The 23,638-nt window shown below is 47.0% G+C and overlaps 1 long non-coding RNA gene across 1 annotated transcript; it reads left to right on the top strand.

Annotated features, from left to right (window-relative positions):
* Window positions 1–547: 547 nt before the first annotated feature.
* On the top strand, window positions 548–20,302 carry LOC140389298 (uncharacterized). The gene is made up of 3 exons (XR_011934327.1): window positions 548–640; window positions 1,449–1,532; window positions 20,233–20,302. It is a non-coding gene; the product is annotated as an uncharacterized lncRNA (long non-coding RNA).
* Window positions 20,303–23,638: the final 3,336 nt, after the last annotated feature.

Here is a 23,638-nt window from a genome sequence, read left to right as displayed (position 1 = left end):
ATATATTTATTGCAATTTTTATACAACATAAAATGTTCAATATGACTTAAAGCATACTAACATGCTTTCCAAATTGTGAAAATGTTTTCTCAATTCTTTTTTAAGCATGGCTTAATACAGCTGAAGTACCAGTGAATTGGCCATGTTCTGACTTTATAAATTGCAAATTGGCAATTAGGATTTCCCAGTCAACCTCAAACATCCTTTTTTTGTTTAATATCCAAATTACTGGATGATTCTTGGAGGAGATTAGAAAAAAATCAAAACACTGGAAAGTGCTGTGCTTTAATCCTGATTCTAGACTAGTAACAATGCACAGAAATCAATAAGAAGTGCATGGCTGCCTTCAAACCCCTTGACATTGTCACTTCCTGAGTAATTAAGAGCTACTACAGTTCCATGTCAGTTGCAAGGGCTAAAAATATAAAGACCCTTTTTCTGTAGCTTTAGTCAAGCCCTATTCAGTGAAAAGAAATAGAGGGAGTTTGTTCAGAGGCCAGAAAGGGGAAGATAAAAGGGAAAACTATTTTTTTTAAAACTGTATTCTGTCCATGACATGGGAAAACCAGGGAGAAGAATAGTGGGCCTGTTCGATTATTTTCTACCTGACAGATTATTGTGGTGGAAATACTTGAGAAAGGTGAGTAGCACAGGATGAAAAGAATAGAAGCCAAATGAGGGTGTTTGCATATGAAAGTAATGGTGTGTTCCAGAGAGCTGTATCATTTATTGTATGATCTTATCTGGCGCGTGCCTCAGCAGCCTTTTCCCACAGTCTGCATGCTTCATTGCAGAAGGCTTGGCTTGATGAAAGCAAGCTTGAGGCTTAGACTGTCAGCATTGCATTGCTGTGTAGCTATGGCATAATGCTCTTAGATAAAGAATACATTTTAAAATTTGACAAGGCCAACATTTACATTTTTAAATACCTGCTTATAGGATTAGGCTCTTTTCTCAGTGCAAACAAGATCATGAAAACATTCTTGATATATTTTCAAGGGCAAACATTTCTTACACATTAACATCCCAGGGAGTGCAAAGACTTGCCTTCTTCCAAGATCTAATGAAAATTAAGTTTCTATTTGGATAATATTTTGACCTGTACATGTCCAATGTGAACCCAACACTTATTTTTCTAATTGGTGCCAATTAAATAAAATTGTTAAATAAAATAAAAATTGTACAATTTATGTGGCATAACTGTGGATCATGGAATTGATAGCACATTAAACTCTTTATTGTGCATCAAATGTAAGCAACACTTTTGTTAAGAATTCACACAGTTTAGGAATGACATGATGGATTATAATTAACTTTCAAATTGTAAATTGATTGCAATTTGTTTATACTGCATGATTTTTGAAAACCACAATAATTTGTTATTTGATTTTGGTAACTATCGGAACAGTTTACAAAATTAAAATAAGACATTTACTTTCACTTACCAGAGAGAATATTTTAAATTGTTTTAATGGAACCAACTGCAGCTACAATCACTGCTTCGTTGTTTTCAATGATCTTGGTTCAGACAGGTAAGTCAAGCAATAAAATTCTTGCTAACTGCAAACAAGAAACAGAATATCATTGCTATATATCCCATATGTTTAATTTGGTCAATTTAACAAGCTTAATTTTTCACAGCATCTATCAAGCATCTCTCTCTCCATCGTATATTCTAATAGAGGATTGTATTCAATAAGATTTATTTAACAGTAAAACTCAACATGATCTGGATGCAATTCCTTTGCCCGTGAAAAGTTAAACTCTTCTGCGATGGCCCTGTGAATGTTCAAAGCACAGCTCAAGTGAGGTTTCAGCCCGTTCCATCGAAGACCCTTAGCTCCAACTTCAGGACATGACATAACCTTCAGTTGTGTGTCCTGTGGGCACCCAATCAAAACTGTCAACTGTGGCAATCGCTCATTTTTTTCTTTCATCTCACACAGAGATAAGTAAAGGGTTTTGTAAGTAAAGGGTTATGTACATTAAGCAATGCAGATTCTATTTATGTAATTTATCATCTTGCATGAAATATACATTATCTGGAATGCAGCAACACCATTTGCACAAATCTCTCTTATGGAAAAACTCGTAATGTTAGAAGTTTTTTGTTTCCAGGTTCATTTACTGAGCTAGCTGACCTCAGTCTGTGTGGCAGTGGGTGTGCTGCTATTGGTCTCCCTTTGCTTAGGTCAAGGAAGGGAAACTCAGCCAAGTTCCGTGCTCCTAGGCACTATTATGATGACTGCTGCATAAAACTAAGCATGTGCAGATGTTACCTGAAACTCCCACATTTTCACAGATTAGCCAGTGAGTCGGACAAAGCCGCATATAAAATGATGAACACCTGTACATTTCTTTTAGTCCTAAACTGTTTCACTGATGTTTTAGCCCCCCTCAAAGCACTAATTTCATTGCTGGTCTTACATGCTAGTTCATACACAAAACTGAGAAATAGTGTAAGCAGCTGGGAAATACCCATGTAATTGTTGGTCACCATTAGGCCTTTATGCACAATTAATAACAATGTAAAAATCATCAGTAAAAATATCCTAGAGCAACAAACCATTTACTGGCATTCTCCCTGAGTGAAGGTACCCTGGATCTACCAATATTGCTGGAAAGTGAAATAACTTGTATCGGGAATCATGGCTCCAAGCTTGTTTTCCGACTCTTCCCAACACAATTCCAATTTCCGTCTGGCATATCGTGTCTGTCGTCCATCATCATATTTAAACTTCTCCAAAAGAAGCTACTGCAAAATCTCTACTATTCGAGTTTACTTTTTGCTTGATGTAGAGTGAATATCATATCTCTCTCAGAATAGTACACTTTCCTGAAGGTTTAGGAGTCAATTGTTGGAGGCGATCTTTAGGTCCCTTGGGTGGGATTCTCCCAGCCCCGCGCCGGGCCGGAGAATCCCCGCAACAGCGCCCACCGCCCCAAAGCCGGGGGAATCGGCGCCATTGCTGCCGGCGCATTTGGCATAGCGCCGGTTGCTCTACGCGGCCAGGCCGCCGATTCTCCGGCCCGGATGGGCCGAGCGGCTGCTCTAAAATGGCAGAGTCCCGCCAGCGCCGTCCACACCTGGTCGCAGCCGGTGGGAACTCTGCGCGCAGGGTCGGGGGGCAGCCTGTGGGGTGGGGGGGGGGGTGGAAGGGGGGCTCCGACCCCGGGGGTGGCCTCCCAGGGGGCCTGGACCGCGATCAGGGCCCACCGATCGGCGGGCCAGCCTCTCACTCCCCGGGCCTATTTTCTTACACACCAGCCCTTGAACTCCCTCGCCATGTTGCGTCGGGGCCGGCACGTTGAGGGAGGCCACCGCGCATGCGCGGCGCACAGTTCACACCGGGATGGGAGGCTGGAGCGGCATGAAACACTCCAGCGCCGTGCTGGCCCCCTGTAGGGGCCAGAATCGGTACTCCCAGCGGCCAATTTACGCCGTCGTGAAACACGACGGCGTTTCCGACGGCGTGGACACTCTGCCGCCGAATGGGAGAATCCCGCCCCCTTATGTATGAAAAGGGGGTAAAGTGGAGTTTAAGTAGGTAAAACCATTCAGTTTACCTTTGAAGACACTTGGTAAGTTTCTTGCTTTATGTCCTCCCAGAACAATCCTACCTAATGGCATTGTCTTGCACAGTTGTCTGGAGCTGAACAGGTAGAATCTTACCAACTTTTACAGATGCGATAGAAAGCATCCTATCTGGCTGCATCACAGCCTGGTATGGCAACTGCTCGGCCCAAGACTCCAAGAAACTTCAGAGAGTCGTGAACACAGCCCAATCTATCACACAAACCTGCCTCCCATCCATTGACTCTATCTACACCTCCCGCTGTCTGGGGAAAATGGGCAGCATAATCACAGACCCTTCCCACCTGGCTTACTGACACCTCCAACTTCTTCCATTGGGCAGGAGATACAAAAGTCTGAGAACACACACGAACAGATTCAAAAACAGCTTCTTCCCCGCTGTTATCAGACTCCTAAATGATCCTGTTATGGACTGACCTGATTAAAAATACACTCCTGTATGCTTCACCCGAAGCCAGTGTCTATGTATTTACATTGTGGACCTTGTGTTGCCCTATTATGTATTTTCTTTTTATTTTGTTTTATTTTCATGTACTAAATGATCTGTTTGAGCTGCTCGCAGAAAAATGTTTTTCACTCTACCTCAGTACACGTGACAATAAACAAATCCAATCCAATCCTACGTCCTGTTCTACCACTGCAGGTTCCTTTAGTGAACTAGGTTGGCTAGTTAGTTATCAACAATGCCCTGCTGTATCACAGACATGCGGGGTCAGGTTTCAGAGTACTGAGACTGCAGAGAAAGGTTGACTTGATTACAAACTTCCATCACCAGGCATGTCATCAAGGCATGACTTCAAAGAAACTTCGACTTACTTTTCCCCAACACATCAAGAGGAGTTACCAATCTTGTATTAAAACTGTTCTGGAAAATAGTTTTTCTTTTAAGTCGTTAATTCAACATTTTTTATAAAATCTTTCTCGGGCCGATGAATTCAGGACTAACGCCTGCAAAATAAAATTAGGGCAGCTTTCACAACCCCACAAGACTGATCAGGCTGAACTAAAGACACCCTTTCAGTTGAAATTATTCATGATAACTAGTCTAATAACCTTTCAAATATATATACTCATGTTATATATTGAAATACATCTGCATTTAATATGATGCACTTTATAAGAGGTAAAATATTACACATTTATTCTTTATTTGGAAACCAGTACCTGATTGGTTGCTGGCAGATTAGATTGCATTACAAATCATTTAAACTGCCGCTTTTCAACTGGAGCACATTAAAGTCAGGAAAATCTTGAGTCTAATAGTAATGAACATGGTTTATCTTTTCACAATGCCTCTTTGTAACCTTAATTATGAATATGTGCCATACAGCCCAAGGCAACTGTTACTTTCCCAGGATAATTAAAGTCACTTAGTTATTAAAAACTGTGTGTTACTTTTTTTATTTTACAAAGTGCCTGTATTGCCGGCTGAATGGATTATGCATTACACATAGAGTAATTGAACAATCTGTGGGAAAGTCTGCCTCAGTTGTGTGTTCTTTCAGAGTAATCTCTGAAAATCCCTGATGACTGGATGATTTAATAGGCTGCTGAGTCCCTAAATCCTGCCTGTCTGTCTTCCAAAGTAAAAAAGAAACACTGTGTGGCATTTCCTGCCAGACCGGACTTGAACCTGAATTAGGCTGTAAGCCATGGTAAGCCAAGACCTAGTACCATGTTCCCATGAATGCCAACGCCCCTCCCCCTCCTCCCAGGAAAGAAATTCAACTCAGTAAAAGAGAAAAAAGTTGATTGCTTCTTATATTTTATTTTGGTGTTCCTCAGTCCTCCATTTTAATTAGCTAAATGTGATGTGGGTTGCACATTTAAATTCAGTCTGAGAAATTGGAGCAAGTTGTAAAAATGCTAGTCCACATTTTTTGGATGCGATATTGTGGTGTAAGTCTAGATTTAAATTGATAGTGTTTGGAGAGGCAGTTTAATACTGGTAATTGGTATTACCTGGAGATTAGCTTAAAGTAAGAATAATAATTTTTTCCAGGGAGCTATGTTTCCTCAGAGGGGAATTTTCCCCAATTTCCCCAATAGGGGAAATACGGGAGTGATGCAGTAGGGAGTGGAGGGGGAGGAGGGGGGGCGAACACAATGCCATAATGGAGGGCAGTGGGGGAGGGCACAAAGCAGTGCTATAACAGCATGAAGGCCCAGAGATACAGTGCCCCTTAGGGAAAGGAGTACAGACAGTGCAGCACTGGTCAGAGGAGGCATTGTGCCAACATAAGAAATGGGATTGGCAGTGGTGGAGGGGACACAGTGAAGCACAGGGACAAGGACAGCCACCATCTTATACATGGAGGAGAATAGACACAGTGCCAACATAGGCAGGACGTCAGACACAGTGGCATTGTAAATAAGAGAGCAGACACTGTTGCATAAGGCATATGTGCATGCCAGAGAAACCATACCTACCAACCTTTTTACGGTTGCCATTGCTCCTGGGCAGCCTGCTATACAGCTGGAATAGATGAACAATCCCCCAGATATTCCTGCTGGCAAAGCTGGAAAAAACATTTTCACGTTCCTGTTCATGCTTCTGATAGCCCTACCTGCCTTTGTGTAGCTGCAGGTCCTGCCCATCATCAAATTCAGAGTAACCCCTCTCCCATCAGAATTCCCTTCATGGCTAGTGTCTAGCTCCCTGTCATCCTTATGGTCATCAGAGAGGCAGCTTGCACTGCTTCTTGTGGAGTTACAGATGTGGAGTGGGACCAGGCATGGGGAAATTCACAGGGAATGCAGCGGCCCTGTCTGCTTGCGTTATTGCCATGAGCTAGCAGGATGACCCAGACCTAATGGAAGAGTCAAGTGTCAAGGCGGGCATTGTCTCCAACTCTGAAGACATGTCCAACAATGACGGTTTTACAAGTTAGAATCTCAGGTGGCCAACATAAGAGAATATGCAATTTCCCCTTTTAGCTTTAATTTCCGCATGATCATGCTTAGGGCAATGGTTTCAAAGTGTAGCTTTGAATGGATGTAATTGACATCTCAACATAGTAGATGTCAAGATATTTTAGCAATTTTTAGGCTACACAGAATGTTATGTGATGACAGAGGTTGCTCACAGATTAAGGGCATTTACTTTTTGCATCACTGGTAGTGCCCCACAGGAATTCTCTGAATGATGGATCTCGGGGGAAGGGGGTGTGAGGGTAATCAGAAGCAAGACAGGTGGCTCTGGTTCTGCAGCGAAGTCGGGAAGAGTTCTCCTCCACCTCCGGGTCCACATTCTGGTCAATATTTTGGGCAACTACCTTTTTTGCTAGCCGCCTCCAGGATGTGTAGATGCATGTAAACCACATTTCCAGAATGCAGTTTTCCCAGCATCAGCGGAATCCAGGACAACCCAATGATGTGAGACAGACAAATGTTTCAGGTGTGGACTCTGGTACCTCTTTTTCTGCCGCCAGCAAAATGGCAGCTGACACATTTGCAGTGCATAATGAGTGCAAACAATCCATTCATAATATCAAATGTTTTAGGCTTGGAAATGTACTTGGTGCCATTGAATCTCTCTGCCTATATTTGGATTGGATTTGTTTTTTGTCATGTGTACCGAGGTACAGTGAAAAGTATTTTTCTGCGAGCAGCTCAACAGATCATTAAATGCATGGGAAGAAAAGGGAATAAAAGAAAATACATAATAGGGCAACATAAGGTACACAATGTAACTACATAAGCACCGGCATCGGATGAAGCATACAGGGTGTAGTGTTAGTGAAGTCAGTCCATATGAGAGTCATTTAGGAGTCTGGTAACAGCAGGAAAGAAGCTGATTTGAGTCTGTTCATGCGTGTTCTCAGACTTCTGTATCTCCTGCCCAATGGAAGAAGTTGGAAGAGTGAGTAAGCCGAGTGGGAGGGGTCTTTGATTATGCAGCCCGCTTTCCCCAGGCAGCGGGAGGTGTAAATGGAGTCAATGGATGGGAGGCAGGTTTGTGTGATGGACTGGGCGGTGTTCACGACTCTCTGAAGTTTCTTGCGGTCCTGGGCCGAGCAGTTGCCATATCGGGCTGTGATGCAGCCAGATAGGATGCTTTCTATGGTGTATCTGTAAAAGGTGGTAAGGGTTAATGTGGACATGCCAAATTTCCTTAGTTTCCTGAGGAATTATAGGCGCTGTTGTGCTTTCTTGGTGGTAGCGTCAAATTGGATGGACCAGGACAGATATTTGGATATTTTAGATATTTTAGAATCACAACCATGATAGCAGGTATTTAACCATGCGACACAAGAGGTGCAATCGTACAGCCTTTAGCCACCTGAGTTGGCCACTTTCTGACTTAAAATGGAGAACCGCAAAGGCTGAAGGGAAATTCAGCCAACACAGGCAAAGACTAGCAAATACAGAAATCATGTATATTGAAACCTGCAAAACAACCAGACAGCACTGAAACCAGCAGCCATCTGCATAGTAATGCAGCAGCCATCTGCATAGTAATGAGCGATTCCAAGGCACAATGGCAACAGTTAAGGTGAATAAAGCCAAGCCAGACTCCTCGGCCCCAGCTGGAGCTAAGACAAAGGAAGGTCAACGGACATTTAAGGACCGCCAAACGATCAGGGAACAACTCCAGTATTGGAGAAATCGATCCAAGTGATCGTAACGCAGTCCAATCACTTGGAACCAGGTACGGGGTCCGCCCTGAAGGGCGGGAAGCCCCTGGGGACTATAAAGTAAAGCCCCCCAAGTTCAAATCATCCTTCTTTGGCAGGGTCACTCAGCAACTTGAATCAACCTGTGAGAGTGACCTGTCTCAGCTGCCGCCAACCAAGTAAGTCTCAAGTCAACACTCGCTGCGAGATAGGCGATCCTAGCTACCAGTCCATACCAGCTTTTGAATCCTGCAGACTCAGGACCTGAATGAAAGGCCATTTGTTCCCCTGACCTGGTGGGTCAGTCCGAAGCTAAGTATAGGCCTTTTAGTGATAGGAATAGCCTAGAAAGTAGTGTTTATGCACGAGTAGTGATTTACTGTGTATAGAGCAAATTACGATTTAAGAGCCAACCAAAAGTTAGCAACATATTACTGCCGACATCCTGACGGGACCCGATCTAGAAGTGGCTTAACCACTCCAGGAGAACCCAAAATTTGAATTAGAAATCCAATTGGGAACAGAAAAACCACAAGTGTTCAAGCAGTTCAGATCAATCCTCATAATTCAGAAGTGTGTTAATGCATAGGTAACTAACAGGGCTGTAAAGGTAAAACTGATAGATTTTTGTTGCGTCAAAACTGTTGGGAGTTTGTATTCCGGAAAATAGCGAAAGCCGTACCCGTAATTACAGCACCGCCTTAATACCCCTCGTTCCAAATTTTAAAAGAAGTATTCAGAGAGGAAAGATGGCAATGCAGGCAATGCAATGCCTCATGAACCCCGAAGAATTTGTGGTCGCAGAGACCAACAGTAGAGTAGGACAGTGTCCCGTTTGGGAAGAGGAAATCAGAAAGTACCTCAAAGAGAAAGGATGGCCCTTTGGAGCGAATTCTGTGACAATGAGGAAACAGGACCCAGGAGTATAGGACATACTTGGTGGGAAAACCTGTCAGAGAGTCATAAGAAAAGCTTGGGAAAAGCTCGCAAGCCGATGGCAATCGTGTCCTGTTTGGCACAATTGCGAGGCACAGAGGAGGTCGTTCGGACGCTCCGTAAAGAGATAGAGGAGACACATCGAATGAGTAAGGTCGATGTGAGCGAGATAGAAAAAGAGAACATAGAATTAAGAAGGAAGTTAGCAGCAAAGGACGGAGAGGAGGATGATGCCAAGTGGGCACACCAGTTTTGTCTGGCGCACCTAAGCAGCTTCCAGACACAGTACGAAAAGGCCTATCGGGACACCCAATGTGCAGTCCTGGTAAGGGAAGAAACAGAGGAACAGGTAGAGGCATTGCAAAGGCAGTGTAGCGACCTGAAAGCAGCATTACGAGCACTCCATGCTACCACCACGGAGCACAGACAGAGCTCATTAGATCACGCAAAGTGCCAGAAGCAGATTGCAGAACTGCAGTCTTTGCTTTCAGTTCAGAATGGATTCCAGAGCACCTTTGGATCCCAGTTACATACAGAAGACGGCCCGGATTGGGAAGAATTAAATGAGACCGCGCATAGATATGTTCAGGGAACATGTGCGCAAGGAAAGCCCCAGAAGAGGAAAGCGCCCCAACCCCCCACAGAGCAGATAGTTCAGGCTCCAATGAATCTAGAAACCACCCACCGCACAGTCACATCGGACGGAGATACAGAATTTCTTTATACCACCCCCTTAACCGTGACCCAATTACGGGACGTGTGCGAGAAAATCACACCGTTCCTCCCCACCTCAGACCCCCACCACGTCTTTGCTAGAGTAAAGCAGCAGGTGACCATAAACGGCTTGGACGAGCATGAGCATGTGAAGCTCACAGTTTTGAGTTTAGACCCTTCGGTCGTAGCAGCCCTTCCCGACCCACAGAATGTAGGAGGAGGCACCCTTGCAGAAATGCACACAGCGATCCTAGACGCGATCGGCTACAACAGAGGTGACCCCGTAGAAGGCCTGAATAAGTGCAGGCAGAAAAAGACAGAACACCCCAGAGCGTTTGTGGATTCATTTCACAGCAGTTTTTGGCAATTTAGACCGCGCCCATTTTTCCCAAGACAGTATGGCCCAAATGGACCCGCACCCTTATCTCCAATGCCACAGAGGAAGGACAAAAAGCCTGTACGAATTATGACCCCTCAGAGGAAGCCCACAATGAGAAATGGGTTTTAAAAAGATTGTCCCGCCTGGGAGCAGTCTGTACAAAACAAACCCGCAGTTAGGAAACCCGAGGAACAGCAGGCAGAAGCAGACATCCAAGCGGTGAAAACGCACCAGAACCCCACATGGGTGAACAAAGGCAGGAACAGCCCCCCACAAAAGCCACAGGAGTGTTACAACTGTGGACAGTTAGGACACTTTGCACAAGAATGCAATGCCCACAAAAGCCGCAGAGAGCCCAGCAGGCAGGCACTCTGAATAAGAATAGGACAGAGCCCATACATAGCGTTAGCACCCGTTCAGATCAGACGGACCAGAACGGAACGGACTGACGGTGTTCGGGCTCCCCCAGTTGGGTCTGCGACACCCTTTGGGATAGGTCCGGCCGACCAGTAGTTGCAGCAAAGATACGGGGACAGCCCATCGAATTTCTCTGGGACACAGGAGGATCCCGCATCACGATCAATTCCTCCACCATATTCCAGAAAGTCATGTGGCCCACTACAGCCACCATCACCCTCAGCGGCTTCACAGGCCACTCACAGCAGGGACACATCACAGCCCCTGTACCCATTCAGATTGGCAATATAACGACAAAGCACCCCATAGTTTTAGTCGATCTACCGCACACAGCAGAACACATTTTGGGAATTGACTTCATGAACTCCCACCACCTTTCATTTGATCCGGTAAACCAATGTGTTTGGAGAATGGCAAAATCCGCAAGAGCCCCCGCAACGCTCACAATAGGGGAATTCGCAAACAAGATCAACGCAGTCGGCGAATTTTGGTTTGACCCTGTCATGATATTCAAACACACACATCATGATAGACACACCAACAGACAAATCAGAACACACAACACCACAACCAATGACAGAAAGATATAAAAGCACAGACACGACCCCCGGTGGTCAGTATTAGCTGCAGAGGAGAACCAGGACACATCTATTGCCAAACACACTCAGGGAGACAGCACGTGCAGAGTATCCAGAACGAACTGTATTATAAGAGTTATAATAAAAAAGAGTTGTACCACATACAACTGTGTTGGCTCATCTGTGCACCAGAGCACCCAACACCACATGGTACAGGAGTGGATCGATACCTGCCGGCATACCTCAGTGTACACAGACAACCAGCAGTGCCCAGGCATGATGTACGAGCTCCCGGTTCCGCAGGCGCTCCAGTGCCACGGCGACCTCCACGAAAACTGGCGGCGATTCCGGCAAAATTTCGAATTGTTCCTGGTGGCAGCTGAACTCAAAGACCTAGATGATAAGGAAAAAATTGAATTTCTCCTCACCGTCGCCGGTGCAAGGGCAAGAGAAATATTCAGAAGGTTCAGGTTCTTCAGGAGGCAGCAAAGTTACGATTACCAGGCAGTCCTGGGCAAATTCTCCAAGTACTGTGAAGAATACGCAATCCAATGGGCACATAAAGGTAAGAAAAGCTGCAGTACTCACCTCGTGGCTGGGATCCCGGAGCCCGAATTCCCAGAGGCCGAAATCCCGGGCCTGAGAAAAGGCTGGGTCGAGGTCGGCGGCCATCTTGCTAAAGGTATAACGCTAGCACAGTTGCGCGAGAAGTGCGCAGAACCGGAAGTTTCGTTTGCGCATGCGCGAGATGCTGCGCATGCGCAGTCAAGAAAACGGCCATCGGTAAAGGAACAGCGATCTGAGCATGCGCAGTCGCTTCCTACGTGCTACATACCGAGCGTCAGGATGTCAGAGGCCCCAGACTGCACCAATTTAAAAGGGAAATGTCCCAAATCCAATTTAAAAGGGAAACGTCCCAAATCAAAAAAACAAAAATCTGTTAAAGCTGTAAAACAACCTTCCCTCACCTGGAATGACAGCACAGTGCCGCAAATTGACCCAGGAGATGAATTTGACCTCCGAATAACCCTCCGACAAGCAGTTACCTACGCACAAGCCGATGATTCCGGCCTTGAATACTTCGATGACGATCTTTACAGTGTTTCCGGACCTCGCGAGCCCAATGATAGCTCCGTGGTCCTATATGACTATGACTCGGACGAACCTTTCGTGTTGCACATTGGCGGCCCCCACATTGAATCCGACGCAGATGCGGATTCATTTTTCGGATTTGAGGATCTTCAATCCAGCACATATGACGTTCCAACTTATCAGTACCGGATGATGCTGCAGCCTGACATTAACAGACAGGGAGCGGTGCAAGCACACGGAGAGTGCCCTGCTGCCACACAGAGCGTGGTCCACGTCCCGCTCAACGTTCCCGACTCTATGAAAGAAGACATGCAAGACTCCAGAGTGCAGTCCTCGCATGAACCAGAAGTGACTCCAGTGTCACAAGCTTCCACAGCAAGCTCGTGGACAGACTCCACAATTGCAGAAATGCAAGACTCCAGAGCGCAGTCCTTGCACGAACAAGAAGTGACTCCAGTGTCACAAGCCTCCACAGAGAGCTCGTGGACAGCCTCCACGATAGAAGCAACGCAAGACTCCAGAGCGCAGTCCTTGCACGAACAAGAAGTGACTCCAGTGTCACAAGCCTCCACAGAGAGCTCGTGGACAGCCTCCACGATAGAAGCAACACAAGACTCCAGAGCGCAGTCCTTGCACGAACAAGAAGTGACTCCAGTGTCACAAGCCTCCACAGAGAGCTCGTGGACGGACTCCACGATGGAAGGAACGCAAGACTCCAGAGCGCAGTCCTTGCAGGAACAAGACCATGAGGGTCTAGCAACCTCTCCTGACCAACCAGCGGCAGACGATGCAAGTCTGCCATGCTCACGTGAACAGCAAGAAGGCTATAACAGCCTACCATGCTCCACTACACAGCAGCATGAACATGACGGTCTCTCATGCTACAATGAAGGGCACAGCGCTGAAGACTGTTCAAGCCCAACTGAATACAAGCCAAAGGAATCGCCTCGTCCAAGCCCGAAGAAAAAAGGTTTATGCGCTGACCTTCAGGATCATTATAGCCGAACAGAGATTAATAATGCTGCACGGCCACAGAAGGATGCTGAGGATTTGCTAACGAAATTAGTTGAATGTTTAACTTGCAAGGAGCAGACTGAGAATTGCCAGTGTTTTAGTACGGATCGAAAAAATGGACAAGACATTGATACTCAGGAAATGGAAATAACACAACCTGAATCATATCTACAGCAGGGACAAATGTCTCCCTTCAACACAACACCGCAAAATCCCAACTTCGGAGACCAGCAGTTAGTCAGTAATGACTCTTCAAACCTTGAGGGGAACATTACTTGCATTGAACCTATACACGCTCCACTGATTATTGAGCAGAACATTGGAGCAAGAATCCTGAGGACACCGACATCGAGTAGCCAGATAACAAATTTAAAACCCACAGCAGTGTCAAGTGAACCAAGTGTGCTTTCCACTAATGGTGAAGATGCAGATAAGGTCGACCCGATTATCCATTGTACCACACTAACCCCAGTGATTAAGCAGTTATGTATGGGGAGTATAAGGTGGGCAATTGAGAACAGTAAAAGAGAGACTGTGACCATGCCAGTCCCAGCAAAATCAGACCCAGAGACCATGAAGGCATGTACATTAGACAAAGATACACATGAGGCACCTGAGAAGAAAAGTGAAACGGAATGTTCTTTGGAAAATAGTACAATGTCGATAGAAACATTGGATCCTATATTCGAGACCATACCTATGGGAGAATTTGGGGGTAATAAACAAGGTTCTGCAATGTCTGGGGGAAGATTTAAAATTCCAAAGAAGAAAAGCCCAAATGAAGGACAACGGCAAGACAATGACAGTCCACCGACATGGTGTGCACCACCAGATGAAAACTCTGACAATTTACCCAACCCTAGTGAACAGCAAGCTGCTAATGAGGATCTATCCACGGGATGTGAGACGAGTGACGACAGCATCCCACTTCCCATGCAAAAGGTGCAAGGTGACAGACCTCGCCTAGTGCGTACCGAGGCACTCGACGATCACGGTGGGACCACTGACGACTGCGGTGGCAGCGCACCGCTTCCACCCTCGATGGCTCGACCCTCTCCACTGGTTGGTGCATTCCTGCATGTTCCGACTCCAGAAGTGCAGCTTCAGGGAATCTCGGCTGCCTCCAGTGAACCTGTTGGGACTCCGGACGGGGGGCATCGACGGAAGGCAGACCGGACTCCAGATGGGGAGCAGCCAAGCGCCGACTCTGATTCGCGCACGCCAGACCTTGCTCCGGACGGGCGGTGTCGCGGCCTCGGTGATGGCACGCTCAGGGTGACGGCGGATGCCACGGCGACAGGGAATGGATCGCGTGGCAGTCCCACTGGGTCGGCAGTGGCAACCAGCACCGGCGGTCCAAGATGGACACACCAATTCGCGCCATCGCCAGACGTTGATGCGAGCAACAATTCTCTCTCCAAGGCGACATGCTTCGACGTTTCTCTGCGGAGTCGCCCTTCCGGCACAGCAGGTGGCCGGAACCAGCGTACACGGTCTCGGCCAACTTCCACATCTGGCACAGTCATCGCCTTGCATGATATTAGTGATGGTGCTACTTCGATGGCAACGACCCATCGGCTACAAGATGCCGTCCACCACAAACATAAAAAGAAAAAGACTCCACCTTGTTCCTGGCATGCAGGGCGGATGGATTGGTGCGTAGGCGCAATCAGCGAGCTTTGCGCCGCCTTCCACGCTCGCAACTGAACCGTACGTACACGCCGGATCCTCCACTGGTTCCCAAGGATGACTTCGTGGAGATGCCACGGATCATGCCCCTTCCATCGCCACCAGAACCAAATCTCCACAGCTGAACCGGCTTGAGGACCGGCCCATTCTTGAGGCGGTCACCCATTAGACTGGACTTATAACGCTGTTCATACGTTCAAAAAGTCAAACACTTCTGTATTATAACCTGTTGTTGTTTATTGTTCCAGATATCGTCTGACCAGACCAATGTTCAAGTTTTTTTTTTTCTCTCGCATCCAAGTTTTGTTATGGTACAACCTTGTTAGTGTGACGCACCCGACATCGCCCCATGTAAATAGTTACGTCATATACACACGCTGTACATAACACACACACACACTCTTCGATGCACTCACGACACAATTGTATTTATAACCACGTAGGCACATATCTTTGTAAAAAGGGGGGATGTCATGATATTCAAACACACACATCATGATAGACACACCAACAGACAAATCAGAACACACAACACCACAACCAATGACAGAAAGATATAAAAGCACAGACACGACCCCCGGTGGTCAGTATTAGCTGCAGAGGAGAACCAGGACACATCTATTGCCAAACACACTCAGGGAGACAGCACGTGCAGAGTATCCAGAACGAACTGTATTATAAGAGTTATAATAAAAAAGAGTTGTACCACATACAACTGTGTTGGCTCATCTGTGCACCAGAGCACCCAACACCACAGACCCGACCACAATTAGCACGGACAAGCAGGTTAGGGCAGTTTTACAAAAGAACAGGACAGCATTCGCGACCCACAAACACGACTGTGACCGGATGACTGGTTCCATTCAAATCACAGGACCTGACCCTAGACCCCAAAAGCAATACGGATTTCCCCAAGAGGCAGAGGGAGAAATTGCAAAAGTTATCGACAGCTTATTAGAGCAGGGCGTACTCAGATCAGTAGCCTCCACTAATAATTACCCGATTTGGCCAGTGAGAAAGCCCGATGGATCATGGCGACTGACCATCGATTACCGGGAACTCAACAAAGTCACCCCAGCAACAGCCCCCACGGTAGCCACAAGTCCTGAGACCATGCTCAAACAGGGACTCAACTCACGATATTTTACGGTTTTGGACGTCAGTAATGGATTCTGGTCCATTCCATTGGCAAAAGCGTGCCAATACAAATTTGCCTTCACTTTTAAAAATCAGCACTACACGTGGACATGGATTCCACAACTCCCCCTCCATTTTCCACCGACAGCTGGCAAATGGTTTGTCAAAATTATCTCGCTCCGAATGTCTGGTCCAGTATGTGGACGACCTATTACTGCAGACAGACACCAAGGCAGAGCACACCGAGCTTCTGGCCGAACTCCTGGAACGCCTACTGAAAATTGGTTGCAAAGTTAACCCCAAAAAGGCCCAGATTTTGGAAAACAAAGTGATATATTTGGGTACGATTATCACGCACGGTAAACGCGAGATCGAGCACAAAAGAATTGACTCGATTGCCAAATTGCCCCTTCCCCAGAATGTTTCAGCCCTCCGGTCATTTTTAGGACTGGTTGGCTACTGCCGAAACCACATTGACGGTTTTGCCAGCAAGGCAGCACCCCTCTCGGAACTCCTAAAGAAAGGAGACCCTTGGGAATGGCTTCCGCAGCATACGGATGCTGTGGATGCTGTGAAAAGAGCCCTCATTGCAGCCCCCGCACTACAGGTTCCAGACCCGCTTTCCCCGACCGCACCCTTTCGGCCGTGCTCCTCCAGGAACGGCACAAACAATTAAGACCCGTGGCTTACGCCTCCAGAGTTTTAGATGCTGTGGAGCAGGGATTTTCGGCCTGTGAAAGGCACCTGCTCGCAGTTTTCTGGGCAGTTCAGTATTTTTCCTACATAACCGGACTAAACCCCATCACAATCCTCACAGAACACACCCACACCCAACTTTTACTTGACGGACGACTTAAGGACGGTACAGTTAGCCAAATTAGAGCAGCTAGATGGACCCTTCTTTTGCAGGGACGGGACATCACCGTTAAGAGGACAAAGACCCACACTTTCTTAGCCGATAACCTTCAGTACCCAGGCACCCCCCATGAATGTGAAATCATCTCACCGCACCACAACACAGGCTCCTTTATTGCGAAAACACCCCCCAGAAAGATAGGTAGTTCACCCCAGAGCCCCCAGCACACAGACACGTGCGAACCTTTAAGGATATATGTGGATGGTTCTTCCACTATATTAGAAGGGAAGCGCATTACAAGATGCTTCATATATGTCGAGGACGCGCAGGGACGCGCCCTAGAAGAAATCTCACTAAAACTACCAAGACACTTAGGCGCACAGGCAGCAGAACTAGCAGCCGTTGTGTATATTATATATCACCCAGGTTCCTTCCCCAGCCCAGCAGACATATACTCGGACAGCCTCTATGTCTGCAACAGCCTTACAGAATTCCTACCCCTGTGGAAAGCAAGAGGATTTGTTTCCGCAGACGGAAAACCCCTCCCTTCAGCCCCATTGCTCCGCCACATTTTAGAAAAAGCACAGAACAGGACATTCGGAATCGTTAAAGTTCGAAGCCACCACCGTTCCTCCCCCCTGAAAATGTAAAAGCCGACGCACTGACAAAAGCAGGCCCCAGGCACGGATATTTTTGGACACCCTCACAATGCGCACCAGTGAATGCAGTTCAGGTCTCGCAGACTAATATCGAGGATTTAGTGCAGGCCCAGAAGCAGGATAGCAATATCAGGGAGATTTTAAAAGGAAAATTTCCAGCACCTTACGATAGATTTAAAAATGCGCTGACCACACATGACGGTGTGGTTTTAAAAGACACCCTATATGTGGTTCCTGAACAGGACAGGAATCAACTTATTTGTTTGTTCCATGACAGTCATGGGCATCAGGGAATTGATCCCACTACAGCAGGCAGCTCTGTTGGTGGCCAAGTTTAAAAGAAGACGTAACGAGAATTGCCTTATCTGTGCCCAGAACAATCCAGACAGATACGCCAAGAAAGCTCAACTTAGTCACACCCGCCCTGTTAACGGCCCCTGGACTAACCTTCAGATTGATTTTATAGGACCATTGCCCCCTTGCAGGAATGGTTACAAATACGTATTAGTCGTCATAGACACTTTTACGAAATGGGTAGAGGCATTCCCATCCCGAACGAACATGGCAAAGACCACCGCAAAGACCTTAACCCACCACACCTTTACGAGATGGGGACTCCCCGCAGCATTGAATCCAACCAAGGTTCCCATTTTACGGGATGTGTCATGAAGAATGTCCTCACGATATTTGGCATTACCCAAAAATTCCACATCGCATTCCAGCCCCAGTCAAGTGGTATCGTGGAGCGCATGAATCGGACCCTGAAATCAACCCTCCGAAAAATGGTCCAACAGAACAACACCACTTGGGATTCAGTCCTCCCTTTTACACTGATGTTTTTAAGAAATACTGTCTCAACATCCACAGGTTACACCATACACACTCTCATGACCGGACGCCCCATGAAAGGCACAGAATTTTTATTAGGATTGGATTTGACCAGCCCCGAAGTGACGGCCCTCACACATGAGAATGCAATAAAACAACTAGTTGAGAATGTAAAAACGTCTCAGCTAGCAGCCGCAGTAAGATTAGGTACAAGGAAGAAACAGAGCAAGGCCTGTTTCGACAAGACAGTGCATGCGACTGAGTTTGAGGTAGGACAGCAGGTCATGCTCTCAATTTATAACCCCAGCACATTCCTGTTACCTAAATATTCAGGTCCATACGCCATTGCGGACAAAGTAAGCCCCTCAGTCTATAAAATTAAGTACCCCAATGGAAAGACTGCGTGGTTCCATATCAACCAGCTTAAGGCATATGGCCCACAGTCCAACCACGCACACCACGTCATGCTCGACGCAGCAGACCACACCCTGCCCACAGCCAACGTATCCCTACCCTCCCCCAACATGCCCACCACATCCACGGACTCGCCCTCGACTCCACCCCCGACCTCTAGACTCCGCCCCGGAACGCCCACAAACAGCAGCAGCAGCGACAGCAACTGTGACTCGGACAATAGCCACAGCAGGCCTCCCTACTATCCCCAGGCAACATGATCCACACCCAGCAAATCTGACCATGATTCGAGTGATCCCTTCCTCATCACTTTCCTCAACAAACCCCACCAAACACCACTGCCCTACAATGACGATTCCGTCCCCACAGAACTAGACACCACGATAATTCATTCAGGCTGGTCCTGAACGACGAGATGGACCCCAAATCGCACCATGCAGCCCTATCAGCTCTTATACATTCGAGAGTATGGCATCCGGGAGATGATGACAACATTGAGTCTGACTCAAAGCAAGAACCCCTTTGCGACTCTGTTCGCAACCGATAACTGAGCTGTCCAGATGATGTTTTAAAAGGAACCGCTTGGGAGAAACGGTGTCCTTTCTGATGGAACCTGCAGCATGTTGTTTAATGTTGTTTGTTACTGATAGTGTTAAATGTTGTACGTAAGATCGGAAATTTTTTCCACGGCCCCATGCCCTATTTGTCTGCAGAAACCTATGAGAACGTGCCAGCACGCTCATTGTCAGAAACCGCTGAGAGCTTGCCAGACCCCCATTCATAACTGCCCTTCTGGTTCGAAGGTAGAACCAATACGTCAACCCCCACGATGACTACATTTTTGCCCGTTCTTGTCGGTTGCTCAGGCAGTGGAGAAACGGCATTGGTCTCTGCCCTGCCTGAGGACCCCCCTCTAGTCAGCTACGCTCGGGTAGTGCACACACGGCATTAGTCGCCGTCCTACCCAGGGATCCCATCCAAATCTTACCCGTCGCGGCCCATACGCACCTCATTTCGGCACTCTTGGTTCAAAAAGTTTTGTTTTGTTTTCGGGCAACCCTTAGGTTGCCAACCCTATGCTATTTACATCCTCAAACATTTGGATGGTAAATCGCACAGCCTGCGAGATGGCTCGCACTGTTTCAGTATTTTTAAGTGTCTCTTGTCCTGAATATTCGATTTTTTTTAAAAATGAGGGAGTCACACATGGTGACAAATTATAAAGGGAGAATTGGCACTAAAGGACAGATATACCAACAGACAAGATATTAACCAAGATAGTAACAGAAACTATGCTTGATCCCATAGAACCCCAGAAGCTTCCAGGAAAGGAAGAGACAAAAAGTAACAAAGACAACAATGAAGATGGCATACGTGTTTTTCGTTATTGCAATTTGTACCCGGTTGCGCGCGAACGCGAACCCCCTGAACCCCCCCCCCGCCCCCGGCCGTTAATGATTCACTTCAGCAAGGCAGCAAGGTAGCATTGTGGATAGCACAATTGCTTCACAGCTCCAGGTTCCCAGGTTCGATTCCCGGCTTGGGTCACTGTCTGTGCGGAGTCTGCACATCCTCCCCGTGTGTGTGTGGGTTTCCTCCGGGTGCTCCGGTTTCCTCCCACAGTCCAAAGATGTGCAGGTTAGGTGGATTGGCCATGATAAATTGCCCTTAGTGTCCAAAATTGCCCTTAGTGGGGTTACTGGGTTATGGGGATAGGGTGGAGGTGTTGACCTTGGGTAGGGTGCTCTTTCCAAGAGCCGGTGCAGACTCGATGGGCCGAATGGCCTCCTTCTGCACTGTAAATTCTATGATCTATGATCTATGATCTATGATCCCCATAGCACCCAGAGCCCAGTAACAGGCAACACCACACCATCATGGTGTGATAAGCTCATAACATGGTCCTCCCTTTCCTACGTACTCAAATCCCTATTAGTGTTGGCGATACTCTGCAGCATCGTGCAGACTATCCGCATGAGGAAATGGAGAAGGAGAGGTTACCGCGCTAGCACGCCGGTATACAGAATGAGATCCCCTATTTTCGGTTTTCACCAGGCCCCCCAAACCCGTCGATCTATAATAAAGGACATTCGTTTGCGTTCCTCTGTAAATAAAGAAATGGAAAGATTGTACAACCCTGTGTTTGACTGCCAAGCCAGGAAAAATGTAAATGCTGCTTTCATTTTGTATTGTTTAGGAAGTTAGTATGATTGAATGTTGAGTGAGTGTAGTTTATTGAGGACAGTTAGCGGTACCGTTTTTTAAATTTTGTAATGCATGTCCCTGTTTTGACATAGCGCCACTTAGATATTGTTAGTTAAAATTTTTCTTGCATAGTTATGGTCAGTGTATAGGCCATAGAAGAGTGCTTGCCGGGTCAGGGAATGAAGACAACGCAGTTATGTGATCCTTCACGCTTCGCGTTAGGATCACAAGGAGGGCGTGTAGCCACCTGAGTTGGCCACTTCCTGACTTAAAATGGAGAACCGCAAAGGCTGAAGGGAAATTCAGCCAACACAGGCAAAGACTAGCAAATACAGAAATCATGTATATTGAAACCCGCAAAACAACCAGACAGCACTGAAACCAGCAGCCATCTGCATAGTAATGCAGCAGCCATCTGCATAGTAATGAGCAATTCCAAGGCACAATGGCAACAGTTTAGGTGAATAAAGCCAAGCCAGACTCCACGGCGCCAGCAAGAGCCAAGACAAAGTGAGGCCAACGGACATTTAGGGACCGCCCAATGATCAGGGAACAACTCCAGTATTGGAGAAATCGATCCAAGTGATTGGAACGCAGTCCAATCACTTGGAACCAGGTATGGGGCCCGCCCCGAAGGGCAGGAAGCCCCTGGGGGTTATAAAGTAAAGCCCCCAAGTTCAAATCATCCTTCTTTGGCAGGGTCACTCAGCAACTTGAATCAACCTGTGAGAGTGACCTGTCTCAGCTGCCGCCAACCAAGTAAGTCTCAAGTCAACGCTCGCTACGAGATAGGCGCTCCTAGCTACCAGTCCATACCAGCTTTTGAATCCTGCAGACCCAGGACCTGAATGAAAGGCCATTTGTTCCCCTGGCCTGGTGGGCCAGTCCGAAGCTAAGTATAGGCCTTTTAGTGATAGGAATAGCCTAGAAAGTAGAGTTTATGCATGAGTAGTGATTTACTGTGTAAAATAAATGTGTTTTGATTTGAATCTTACTAATTGGTGTGTTGAGTTATTGATCATTACTTGAACTTGAACCTCATGGCGTTATCATAAAGATACCTGGCGACTCGAGAGCAAAGGATAAACAAACAGAGCAAATTACGATTTAAGAGCCAAACAAAAGTTAGCAACAAGCCAAAAAGCACCAGACTTGCGACGCGACGAGGCCGTTAAATCACATGGCTTGGGACACCTCGCGATATCTAATGAGATTTCACAAGACGTCGCGATCTGGATCTCTCCCTCACTGGGTGGGATCCAGATTTGCATATTTAAGTAAGCAGTTAGCCTCACTTAAATATGTATGGCCGGAGTCTCCCAAGGTCAGGGATCGAATGCCCGCACCTGGGAGACCTCACTGTGGCACCGTTTAGCCCTGTGCCACACAAACGTGGACCAGGCGTAATGGTACCTGGGGGGTCTCCGAGGACATCGGAGGCCTCCAGTTGGTCGGGCTCTGGGTAGGGTGATATCCTGCACTCCAACTGTCACCCGGACGAACAGTGGCATTGCCAGTCTGACACACTTGTAGTGCCACCCTGACACTGCCGCGGTGGCCAGGTGGTACTTCCAAGCTGGTAGGGGCACTGCCAGGGTCCCAGGTTGGCAGTGCCAAGGTGTCCGGGTGGCAGGTTGCTCGTGTTAGGATTAGGCCCAGAGGTGCCCTGCCCTTATGAGGTGAGGTGAGTGGGGGCTCAAGGACCCTTTAACAAGTAAGTTGGGGAGTTGGGGGGGGGGGGGGGGGTGGGGGCGGGTCCGGAGGGCACAGTAGGGGTTGAGAGATCGGGACAGCATTTTAAAATGGCGCCCCGATCTCTTCCTGTACAGACAAGCTTCGCTCGTCAGTGCAGGAAATGAAGGTAAGTGCAGCCTCGGTGGGGCCTTCCTTGCTGAAACCAGAAGAAAAACAGAGTCCTGTTTGATAGCGGGGTCATTCCCGGCGCTGCAGGCACCGGTAAATGCGCCCTAAACCGGACTCTGTTTTTTTTCCCCGTTAAATCTCACCCAGGATCTGTAAATCATACACGGTGACATATGGTGTCTTGGAGAAAACATGTGTTTACAAGACATTGTAAAAAGGGGCTCATTGCACACAAACACTGAACTGTGATTGACGAATGCTTCAACTATCCTGCCTTTGTTACATAAAGAAAGAGGGCGACTTAGAAAGACAGGAAAGTCATTTATCGTTTCAAACAAACTGGGAATTTGAACTGAAGGAATTCTGCGGACTGCTGTTTGTCAAGATGACTCACAAGGGCAACATTAACTTGGAAATTAGCAGCATTTAGTATTGTTGTAGATTTGAGTAAAGGTATCAACGGTGAACGGCTGGCCAATAAACTGAAAATAGATTATACACCACAAATGCGTTTGGGATCAGATAAACTAAGAATATATAGAAATATTTGGTGATCCCAGGATTAAAAACAGGCTTTTTAACTATGCTTCTGAAATGAAATGAAAATGAAAATTGCTTATTGTCACAAGTAGGCTTCAAATTAAGT

This window comes from Scyliorhinus torazame, chromosome 14 (genome assembly GCF_047496885.1).
Source record: "Scyliorhinus torazame isolate Kashiwa2021f chromosome 14, sScyTor2.1, whole genome shotgun sequence".
In the NCBI taxonomy this organism is placed as follows: Eukaryota; Metazoa; Chordata; class Chondrichthyes; order Carcharhiniformes; family Scyliorhinidae; genus Scyliorhinus; species Scyliorhinus torazame.
This window is presented reverse-complemented; position numbering and strand designations above follow the sequence as displayed.